This window comes from Petromyzon marinus, chromosome 37, assembly GCF_048934315.1.
Source record: "Petromyzon marinus isolate PM22_M1 ecotype Great Lakes invasive population chromosome 37, UKy_Petmar_22M1.pri1.0, whole genome shotgun sequence".
Classification (NCBI taxonomy): Eukaryota; Metazoa; Chordata; class Hyperoartia; order Petromyzontiformes; family Petromyzontidae; genus Petromyzon; species Petromyzon marinus.
This window is the reverse complement of record NC_133703.1, coordinates 20,572,889-20,584,755: the sequence shown is the minus strand read 5'-3', so window position 1 is coordinate 20,584,755 and position 11,867 is coordinate 20,572,889. Positions and strand designations below refer to the sequence as shown.

The 11,867-nt window shown below is 55.8% G+C and overlaps 1 protein-coding gene across 1 annotated transcript in view; it reads left to right on the top strand.

Annotated features, from left to right (window-relative positions):
* The first annotated feature begins 8,046 nt into the window (after positions 1 to 8,046).
* Positions 8,047 to 11,867, top strand: part of LOC116949495 (uncharacterized) — a 113,530-nt gene continuing 109,709 nt past the window's right edge. The window contains exon 1 of the mRNA XM_076072419.1: positions 8,047 to 8,178. The gene's annotated coding sequence lies outside the window, so the exon portion shown is untranslated. The remainder of the gene's footprint in view (positions 8,179 to 11,867) is intronic.

Sequence of the window (11,867 nt, the reverse complement as noted above, 5' to 3'; positions counted from 1 at the left end):
CGTCAGCAATGAACGGACCCAATTGGCACGCGCGAGTCCACAAGCGGCACAGCGGCCCAAGCCGCCGCGTGGGAGATGTGCCCTTGTTTCTCAGTTTAAATGAAACAACAAAATTACGTTTAAGTGTTTATTTGCCATCGGCAAATTACTGTATGCCGCAAACCACGAGCCGGTTTTAACCGGTTGCTTTTCGTCATCCAGACGGAAATGTTGATTCGAAAGCGAATTTCTTTAGAACGGCTTTGTTGTGTTCGGGGTGTTGTCTTTCCCCGCACCACCGGCTAGCGCGGTTGGCTACGTACGGTGCGAAAGAAATTCGACGTACATACAGTACGTCACGCGATGAACAGCACAAACCTCGTCTATATCAGTAACCGGTTGTGTGACTTGCGAACAACATCAGTGGCAAAGAGTCACGGTTACTATCCTGAGCTCCGCGACCCTTAATAGGTGCTCGCTAATAGCACATTGCCATTACGGGCCTGTGAGACGATATATATGGAGGCACATACACGCAGGAGTGCAGTCGTAGCCTAGAGAAGCAGTGGGATGTGGAATGAGCGAGATACAAGCGAGCAGAATTCCCAAGGCGCTCCCAGCTTCGCGGATAACCGTGGTGGTAATTGGGTGTCTGCGGCCTGACGCGGACCTCCCTACAGGTCGACTGGGCCTAAAATAATGCAAGTAGTACATCAGCACCCGGCGTAGGAGATCGGCCAACACGCGGCAAAGCCGCCCCAGTCGGAATCCCGGGAGCGACTGCTCGCTAATTGCGCTTGACGGAGGAGCGGTGGCGCGGTGGTTAGCGCACTGCGGGATGAACGGCGGCCAAAGCGCTTCGATTCCCGGCCAAGGATCTACTATCACGGGTTTCCGAGCAATATCTGAGCACATACTGAGCACCCCTCTCGGCTACCCTCCCCCTCCCCTTCTGCCCAGATTCCGCGCGAATATAGTGAGACAAAGACGGACCGTGCGCTCGTCAAGCCCTCGGGGGCTGTGACGGCCCTAATAGATGCTCACTAACCCAACTTTCCCTAACAACATGTCTAGGGTGAGCGGGATTCATAGTTGTAGCGTGTTTGTGTGTGTGTGAATGTATGTATAGTCTGGTAGTGTAGCGGTTAGCGCGCTGCGTTACGAACCCGGCGGACAGAGTTCGATTCCCGCTCACGGCCAACACCGGTGACGATTATCTGAAACGGTCCTGGGCCTCCCCTAGGTCGACTCAGCCTGGGGTGGTGTGTAAATATCAGCACTGGGGAGACAAAGGCGGCCGGGTGGGCGTGGTGCTGGCCACCCACCCACTCGTCTGTCGCCTTCACAGGTGCACGCTAACAGCGCTTGCCCCAACAGTCTGTTCAGTCTATACGGGGGATTTTTGTCTTTGCTATAGTCTTGACAGCGGGGAGCGGTAGTGCAGCGGTTCGCGCGATTCGCTACGAATCCCGCGAACCGGGTTCGATTCCCCCCCCCCCCCCCCCCCACGGCCAACGGCACCTGTGACGATTACCTCTGCACCGGTCCTGGGCCTCTCCCCTCGGTCGACTCAGCCTTAAATGAGCATCCTACCCGGTGCGGTGTGTGAACATTCAACATTCGGGGAGACGTAGCCGGCCGAGCAAACACTCCGTGTCGCTCTCTGTAGGTGCTACTCGCAAACAACACTTGCCCCGACAGTCTTTGAGAGGCTATACGGGCGATCTTTGTCTTCGTCTGGCAAATAACTGCCCGCCCCCCTCCGCCACCCCCCGTCGCCGCCCCCCGCCGCCTCGTGGATGCTGTCAGATGCTGCTTCCACTGCCGTGTGTTGTGAGCAATGCCATTGTGGGCAAGGCTGTTGGGTTGACAGGCTGATGCTAATTAGCTGTTACCCTCGTGGCTAAAGCGATGGGGCTGGTAACCCTCCTCTACCTCAAAAATAATAACCCAAAGAACAAAAGACGAAGACATAGATCCCCGGTGCAGCCTGTAACAGACTGTTGGGGCAAGTGCTGTTAGCGAGTAGCAACCTATGAATACCGGCACAGCACACGAGGGGGTGGGTGGCCAGCACCACGCCCGGCCGCCTTTGTCTCAGGCGACTCTGGGTTCCCCTCCCCACGTCTGCTGCTGGTGGTGGCGGCTTACGCCCCCGCCGAAGGTGAACATCGTTGCAGGCACACAGACAAGGCTTACGAGTCAGACGCCTTCCGTAACCTCCTGTCCTTGGTGCTGGCTACAGAGGCCCCCTCTGATAGAGTCATGCTGCTGGGTGACTTTAATGCCCGAATGTGTCGTGGCGCGAACGCTTGGGTAGATGCAATTGGAAGGCATGGGCCAGATCAGTTCAAAAACGACGGCAGGAGGCTTCTAGACGACTGTGCAGCAACATTAGCTTGTAACCACCAACACCGTGTTCCTGCATCGGTGCATCCAACGCAGCATCGATGCACGTCATTGTCCGAGCAAGAACATCTGCTGAACTACGTGGTGACGAGACAGAGAACTTGGGAACCTACCGCGGAGCTGATCTGCCCACGTGTCCATCGGCTTGCCATCTGTAGGATATGCCTACCGTTGTAGGATACGCTTTATATGCCTGCTGCAGGATATACCTGCTGTAGGATATGCCTGCTGTAGGATATGCCTGCTGTAGGATATCCCGGCTGTAGGATACCCCTTCTGTAGGATATTCCTGCTGTAGGACTGTGGCTGCTGTAGGATATTCCTGCTGTAGGATATTCCTGCTGTAGGATATGCCTGTTGCAGGATATGTCTGCTGTTAGATATGCCTGCTGAAGGATATGCCTTCTCTAGGATATGCCTGCTGTAGGATATGCCTGCTGTAGGATATGCCTGCTGAAGGATATGCCTTCTCTAGGATATGCCTGCTGTAGGATATTCCTGCTGTAGGATATGCCTGCTGTAGGATATGTCTGCTGCAGAATATGCCTGCTGTAGGATATGCCTGCTGTAGGATTTGCCTGCTGTTGTTCCACTGTGGCTGTAGGCATCCACGCAGGACCACCCTTTCAATTCCAAAACTACCCAGCTCTCGGCTACGCTCGTGAAAGTTCCAAGCTCTGGAAAGTCAGCCGGAGGTTTGGCGTCGTCCCACTCCGACCTCTTCCTCCCGTGCCCTCTCGCGATGCCGACGGGGCTGAATGGGCGAGGTTCATCAGCGTGGCTCGCACGGCTGCTATGGCTCCACTGGGTACCCAGCCCAAGCCTGATGGAGGATGTGTTCCAGCGAGCTGAGAGAGAGAGAGCGACAGGCCCACTATCGACGACTGCAGCATCCCCGCCTCCGAGATTCAGGAGGCTTTATCGCCGCAGCCGTCGCTCGGAGGTGCGGAGGAGAGCCGTGCGGCGCTGCAAGGATGATGAGTGGTGGTCGCGGCGTGCTGATGAGATGAGAAGTGCCCCGGATGGTCGCGATCACGCATCGCTCTTTAATACCTCGCGGTGCCACAGCTGTTCATTTACCACCCTAAGCTCAAAACTATTTTATTTTTACTTCACCAGGCAAGGGCCCACTGAGCGATTGCAGCTCTGCAGCTCCACGAAGCGGCTTATCACGTGGACATTTACAGCAGTCAAATACTCTCAACGCGTGGTGATGTTGTTTTTCAATGTTGGAATGGGAGCAAAACCGGAGGGACCCGGGAGAATAATTCACGCGACCACGGGGAGAGAGAGAGAGAGGCACACAAACTCCAAGTATACAGCAGCAGCAGGCGTCAGGGGTCGGGATCGAACCCACGGATCCTCCTGCACACCAGGCGAGGGAGTTAACACCTCACCACCCGTGGGGCGATGGTGGTGGGCACACCGCTGAGGTGCCACGTCTCGAGGCCCGCCGCGTCGATTCCATCGCCCGGCGCGGCAGCTGAAACGATGGGCGCCACTTTCTTAAGATAAATTAAAAAAATAAAAACTCGGCGAGTTCGTTCCAAAAATTGCCACTGCGAACGGTTTGCCGGTCCTCGGCTTGCCGCGAACCGAAAACGGTTAAACGGGTTTAACCGGTAACCGATAATCAAACGTTTTTTGGCGGTGTGGTTGCTTTGGTGAGCTGTGGAACTTCGGCGTCTGGCTCGGCGGGATTCCCCCGCCCCCCTCGCCCTCCTCCCCCGGCCAGGTTCTGACACCGGCAGGTTCCGACTGATCATCGAATCAGTCCGTCGGGGGGCCTCGCCTCGGTCGACCCAGACCCCCTTTGAAATGAGCACTCCTGGCGCGTCGCGTGCACGTCAACGCCGCAGAGACAAAGGCGGACAGACGTTGGTTTCTGTGGCCACTACCACCACAACCACCAACCAACCACCACCGCCACTGCCGCCACCACCACCACCACCCTTCATTTTCTGCGTCGCCTCGCGCCGTATCGTACTCGCCGGTAGCATTTGACCGCCCTACAGCAACTGTACGCGCAAGGCTATACGGGGGGGCTGGGAGATTTGTGTGTTTGCAGCTGAACTCTTTATGTATGTATACGGTGCTGCTGTGTTCTTCAGTCATCAGAGCTTAAACAAATGTAGACTGCAGGGGGAATCCGATGAGCTACAAAGCTATTTTTCTTTTCACGGAGGGCTAGTAGGGGCGCCGTCACGCGTGCGCGCACGCTAGGCCCCCCTCTACGACTCATCCACCCACTCAATCACCCACCCACTCATCCACCCACCAATTTATTCACCCACCCACCCACTCATCCACTCACCCACCCACCCACTCACCCACTCACCCACCCACCCACCCACTCACCCACCCAACAATCCACCCACTCACCCACCCACTCATCCACCCATTCACTCACTCACTAACCCACCCACCCACTCACCCACCCACTCACTCATCCCACCACTCACTCATCCCACCCACTCACCCACCCACTCACCCACTCACTCACTCACCCACCCACTCACCCACTCACTCACTCACCCACCCACTCACCCACTCACTCATCCCACCCACCCACCCACTCACTCACTCATCCCACCCACTCACCCAACCCACCCACTCACCCACTCACTCATCACACCCACTCACTCACCCACCCACTCACCCACTCACCCTTGATCTCTCGCTCTCTGTGTGCGTTGCTGAAGTGTCTCTGGGAGCCCCAGGGTAGGTAGGGAGCGGGAGGTGGGGGGCATGGAGAGGAGAGGAGGTGCGGAGGGGGGGTGGAGGGTGTGCCCCCCCCCCCATCCTCAGGACCCATCTGTTTGGTTGGGCCCCTCCCTAGGCGCCTCCTTAACTCGTTCGGGCGGAGAAATGCAACCCAAGTAGCTACCCCCCCTAACCCCCACCCTGCCCACAACCCTACAAAGACAAAGATACCCCGTATAGCCTGTAAACAGACTGTTGGGGCAAGTGCTGTTAGCGAGTAGCACCTATGAAGGCCGGCACGGCCACACGAGTGGGTGGGTGGCCAGTACCACGCCCGGCCGCCTTTGTCTCTCGAGTAGCGATGTTTACACACCGCACCAGGTACTCATTTGAGGCTGAGTCGACCTAGGGAAGGCTCATGACCGGTTCGAATAATCGTTTACCCCCCCCTCCCCCACAACTCACCCCTCCTCCCCCGCCCCAGGGCCACTATTAATGATGTCTGTATGTGTGTGTGTATATGTGTCACGGCCAACACCAGTGACGATTATCTTAACCGGTCCCGGGCCTCCCCTAGGTCGACTCAGCCTCAAATGAGTACCTGGTGCGGTGTGTAAACATTGCCACTAGGGAGACAAAGGCGGTCGGGCGTGGTGCTGGCCATCCACCCCCTCGTGTACCGTTGCCGGCCTTCATAGGTGCTCGCTAACAGCACTTGCCCCTACAGTCTGTTAAGGCTATATGGGGGATCTTTGTCTTTGTACATGTGTCTGTGTATGTGTGTGCGCGTGCATGGGGAGCGGTAGTGTAGCGGTTAGCGCGCTGTGATACGAACCTGGCGACCCGGGTTCGATTCCCGCTCACGGCCAACACCGGTGACGATTATCCGAACCGGTTGCGGGCCTCCCCTAGATCGACTCAGCCTCAAATGAGTACCTGGTGCGGTGTGTAAACATCGCTACTCGGGAGACAAAGGCGGCCGGGCGTAGTGCTGGCCACCCCCTCGTGTGCCGTGCCGGCCTTCAAAGGCTAGGCGGGTGATCCTTCGTCTTTGAAGGATTCCATTCGATTATGGCGAGTGTTTCACTCGTCCCTCATCACTCTGGATCTCCCTCCTGTGATCCATCCGAACACCCAAAACCAACGGACCGCTTCCTCCCCCCGGGGTTCCCCTCCCCCACCCCCAGCGCATATTATTACGTGCCAGGGACTCTATGAGATGGTAGGACAATAGTCTGAGTCCATAGTTGGCAATAAGTAACGGCAAAGCAGTTATAAGAGACTCACAGAATTGTGCGCAGTCGCGTATACAGTGCACGACTTCCCTGAAGGCATCGACACCTTCAGCGAGTGCGATGCCGATCACACAACGCGGTTCGAATTTGACCCTCGATCGATGGCTGAGCCATCGCCGCACACGCGTCGAATAAAAAGCAAGGGACAAGTCTTTACTCACTAACAAGTCCTTACTTACTAACAACTCCTTATCACTAACAAGTCCTTACTTACTAACAACTTCTTATCACTAACAAGTCCTTACTTACTAACAACTCCTTATCACTAACAAGTCCTTACTAACTAGCAACTCCTCTATAATTTTCATTGCTGGAGGGGTTGCTCCCCATACCTGAAAACCCAAAGTGCCACGTGAGTGAGTGCCACGTGCGTGTGTACCACGTGAGTGAGTGAGTGCCACGTGCGTGTGTACCACGTGAGTGAGTGCCACGTGCGTGTGTACCACGTGAGTGAGTGCCACGTGTGTGTACCACGCGTGAGTGAGTGCCACGTGCGTGAGTACCACGTGAGTGCCACGTGCGTGAGTACCACGTGAGTGCCACGTGCGTGTGTACCACGCGTGAGTGAGTGCCACGTGCGTGCGCGCCACGTGCGTGAGCGCCACGTGCGTGAGTACCACGTGAGTGCCACGTGCGTGTGTACCACGTACGTGATTGCCACGTGCCTGAGTGCCACGTGCCTGAGTGCCACGTGCCTGAGTGCCACGTGCCTGAGTGCCACGTGCCTGAGTGCCACGTGCCTGAGTGCCACGTGCCTGAGTGCCACGTGCCTGAGTGCCACGTGCCTGAGTGCCACGTGCCTGAGTGCCACGTGCCTGAGTGCCACGTGCCTGAGTGCCACGTGCGTGCACGGATTCATTGTGAAGATATTCCGGATCGCTGCTAGACTGAAGTATAGACACGTGGCGAGTGGTCACAGTGATAGCGAGGCGTATACTGGATGTGGTATACTGGGTGTGGAAATATATTCCGTGTGGCCCAACCGGTCAGGTCCGGTAAAAAAAAAAAATTAAACCCCTGAAACTGTAGACATAAACATACACACACATAGGACATCCACTTACAGTACATACCACTCCGCTATTCTCACCACTACCCCGTACTCACCACTCCGCTATCCTCACCACTACCCCATCCTCACCACTACCCCATCCTCACCACTCCCCCATCCTCACCACTACCCCATCCTCACCACTCCCTCATCCTTACCACTACCCTATCCTCACCACTACCCCATCCTCACCACTACCCCATCCTCACCACTCCCCCATCCTCACCACTCCCCCATCCTCACCACTCCCCCATCCTCACTACTACCCCATCATCACCACTACCCTATCCTCGCCACTACCCCATCCTCACCACTACCCCATACTCACCTTTCTCCAATCCACGCCGTTCCCACTATCCCCAATGTCCCCCCTCTGCCCACCAATCACCTCTCGCTCTCTCTCCCTTGCCCCCATCCCTCTCCGTTATTCCCCTCTCTCTCCCCTCTCTCCCCTCTCCCCTCTCTCCCCTCTCTCCCCTCTCCCCTCTCTCCCCTCTCTCTCCCCTCTCCCCTCTCTCTCCCCTCTCTCTCCCCTCTCCCCCCTCTCCCCTCTCTCTCCTCTTCCCTCTCTCCCCTCTCCCCCCTCTCCCCTCTCTCCCCTCTCCCCTCTCCCTCCTCTCTCTCTCCCTGCTGTTCTCTCTCCCTCTCTGCTCTCCTCTCTGGCCATTACCGCTCCACTCTTCTCCATTCGTCAACGAGATACAATCGCGACTGCAGAGACGTGCTACGGGAGCGGCGCACGTGAGTGGGAACACACACGGAGACACACACACACCCTGAGACACACACACACCCTGAGACACACACACACACACGGAGACACACACCCTGAGACACACACACACCCTGAGACATACACACACACCCTGAGATATACACACACACACGGAGACACACACACACACCCTGAGACATACACACACACCCTGAGACACACACACACACACGGAGACACACACCCTGAGACATACACACACACACCCTGAGACACACACACCCTGAGACACACACACACCCTGAGATATACACACACACACACGGAGACACACACACACCCTGAGACATACACACACACCCTGAGACACACACACACACACGGAGACACACACACACCCTGAGACACACACACACCCTGAGACACACACACACGGAGACACACACACACCCTGAGACACACACACACCCTGAGATATACACACACACACGGAGACACACACACACACCCTGAGACATACACACACACCCTGAGACATACACACACACACCCTGAGACACACACACCCTGAGACACACACACACCCTGAGACACACACACACGGAGACACACACACACCCTGAGACACACACACACCCTGAGACACACACACCCTGAGATATACACACACACACACGGAGACACACACACACACCCTGAGACATACACTCACACCCTGAGACATACACACACACACCCTGAGACACACACACCCTGAGACACACACACACCCTGAGACACACACACACCCTGAGACACACACACACCCTGAGACATACACACACACACCCTGAGATATACACACACACACCCTGAGATATACACACACACACGGAGACACACACACACCCTGAGACATACACACACACCCTGAGATATACACACACACACGGAGACACACACACACACCCTGAGACATACACACACACCCTGAGACATACACACACACACCCTGAGACACACACATCCTGAGACACACACACACCCTGAGACATACACACACACACCCTGAGATATACACACACACACCCTGAGATATACACACACACACACGGAGACACACACACACCCTGAGACTCACACACACACCCTGATACATATACACACGCACCCTGAGATATACACATACACACACACACCATGAGACACACACACACCCTGAGACACACACACACTAAGACATACCCACACACCCTGAGACATACACACAGACACGCACACCCTGATACATACACACACACCCTGAGACATACACACACACACCCTGAGACACACACACACTGAGACTCACCCACACACCCTGAGACACACACACCCTGAGACATGCACACACACACCCTGAGACACACACGCCCTGAGACATACACACACACACCCACTGATACATACACACACGCCCTGAGACATACACACACGCCCTGAGACATACACATACACACAGACACACACACACACCATGATACATACACACACACCCTGAGACATGCACACAACAACAACAACAACCGCCATTCGCCACTAAGTGGCGGTGACGTCACCACGACGCTTGTGCCAGGCTATGTGCACCCTGAGGCCACGTGAAGTGTCGAACGCCCGCTGGCAGGAGGTCACGGGGCAGACCCAGGTGCCACGGGTCGACTGACTGAGATGACTGGCTGATGCACCACCTGTGCCCCCTACTGTGCCAACCTGCTGTGCTTTAGCCACCCGGCGCTCCGCTCGCTGTTGTGAGCGTCGCTCCTCCGCCCTCCGTTGTTGTTGGAGGGCGACTGCCTCCAACTGCCCAGTAGCATCCTTCACGAGCCTCCTCCACAGAGGCCGATCTTGACACCGCTGGTACCAGTCATCGGCAAGTCCACTCAGCTCCACGTCCTCCTGTACCACATCACTCCATCTCTTCTCTAGCCCGTGCCGCGCCCGCTTAGCCCCCTCAATCCGGCCAAACAAAAGCTGTTTCGGCATGCGGTGGCTGGGCATGCGGGCTACATGACCCAGCCATCGCAGCCTTGCCCGCCGGAGGAGCTCACCGATGGGACCCTGCCCAGATCTCTCAAGGATTTGTGAGCTCCTCACACAATCCAGTCTGGTTAAACCCAGGATGGATCGTAGGCAGGTCAGCCTAAATGTTTCTAACCGGCGAAGATGTTCCATTAGGGGGGTCCACGTTTCGCAAGCGTAGAGAAGGGAGGGAATGACCGTGGCCGAGAAGACCTGAAGCTTAGTGCGGAGCGACAGACCAGGTAGCTTCCACACAGCGTTACGCAACCGATGAAAAGATATTGCCGCTCGACTGATTCGGAGTGAGACCTCTGCTGTTAAACTGGAGCCAGTCATAAGCACACTGCCCAGGTATGGGAAACTCTCCACTCTCTCCACAACTGCCCCATCACCGATTGGGAGTTGTGGGGGTGGAGTGTCCGATGGTACAAAATACCCAGGCAGGTGCTTAGTTTTGGTGGGGCTGATGGTAAGGCCCCACCTCTTAGTGGCACGCTCCAGTCTCAGCAGCAGCGTCTCCAACTCCTCCTCTGACTGAGCAGCTATTACCAAGTCATCAGCATACATAACGTGGTTGAGCAATAGGGAGCCATCCCTTGACCGCACCCGGGCATCGATTAGCCTCCCATTATATCTGTACCATATGGAGATTCCCCCGGTACAGCTATTGAAGGCTTCACGAACTACGTGGTCAAAATAGATGTTAAATAATGTGGGAGCCAGAGGACATCCCTGTCGCACCCCAAGGTGTACAGGGAATGGCTCTGACTCCCGGCCACGTAGTTTTACCCGGGCCCGCTCACCATCATGAAGGTCCTTAATGATCGTGAGCAGAGGGTCAGGTACTCCAAAAGCACGAAGAACGACCCAGAGCCCAGGCCTACTGATGGTATCATAGGCCTTGACCAGGTCAATAAAGCAGAGATGTAGGTCTTGTTGGAATTCCCTACACCTCTGCTGTAGCAGACGGACAGAAAATATGGCATCTGTGCAGGACCGCCCTTTCCTGAAACCGCATTGCACACACACACCCTGAGACATGCACACACACCCTGAGACACACACACTGAGACACACACACCCTGAGACACACACACACACACCCTAAGAGACACACACACCCTGAAACACACCCACACACCCTGACACACACACACTGAGACATACACACACACACCCTAAGACACACCCACACACCCTGAGACACACACACACTGAGACATACACACACACACACACCCTGAGACACACACACACACCCTGAGACACACACACACCCTGAAAGACACACACACTGAGACATACACACACACACCCTGAGACACACACACACACCCTGAGACACACACACTGAGACACACACACCCTGAGACACACACACACACACCCTAAGAGACACACACACCCTGAAACACACCCACACACCCTGACACACACACACTGAGACATACACACACCCTAAGACACACCCACACACCCTGAGACACACACACACACTGAGACATACACACACACACACCCTGAGACACACACACACACCCTGAGACACACACACACACTGACACACACACACACACACCCTGACACATACACACACACACTGAGAGACACACACACACACCCTGACACATACACACACACACTGAGACACACACACCCTGAGACATACACACACACA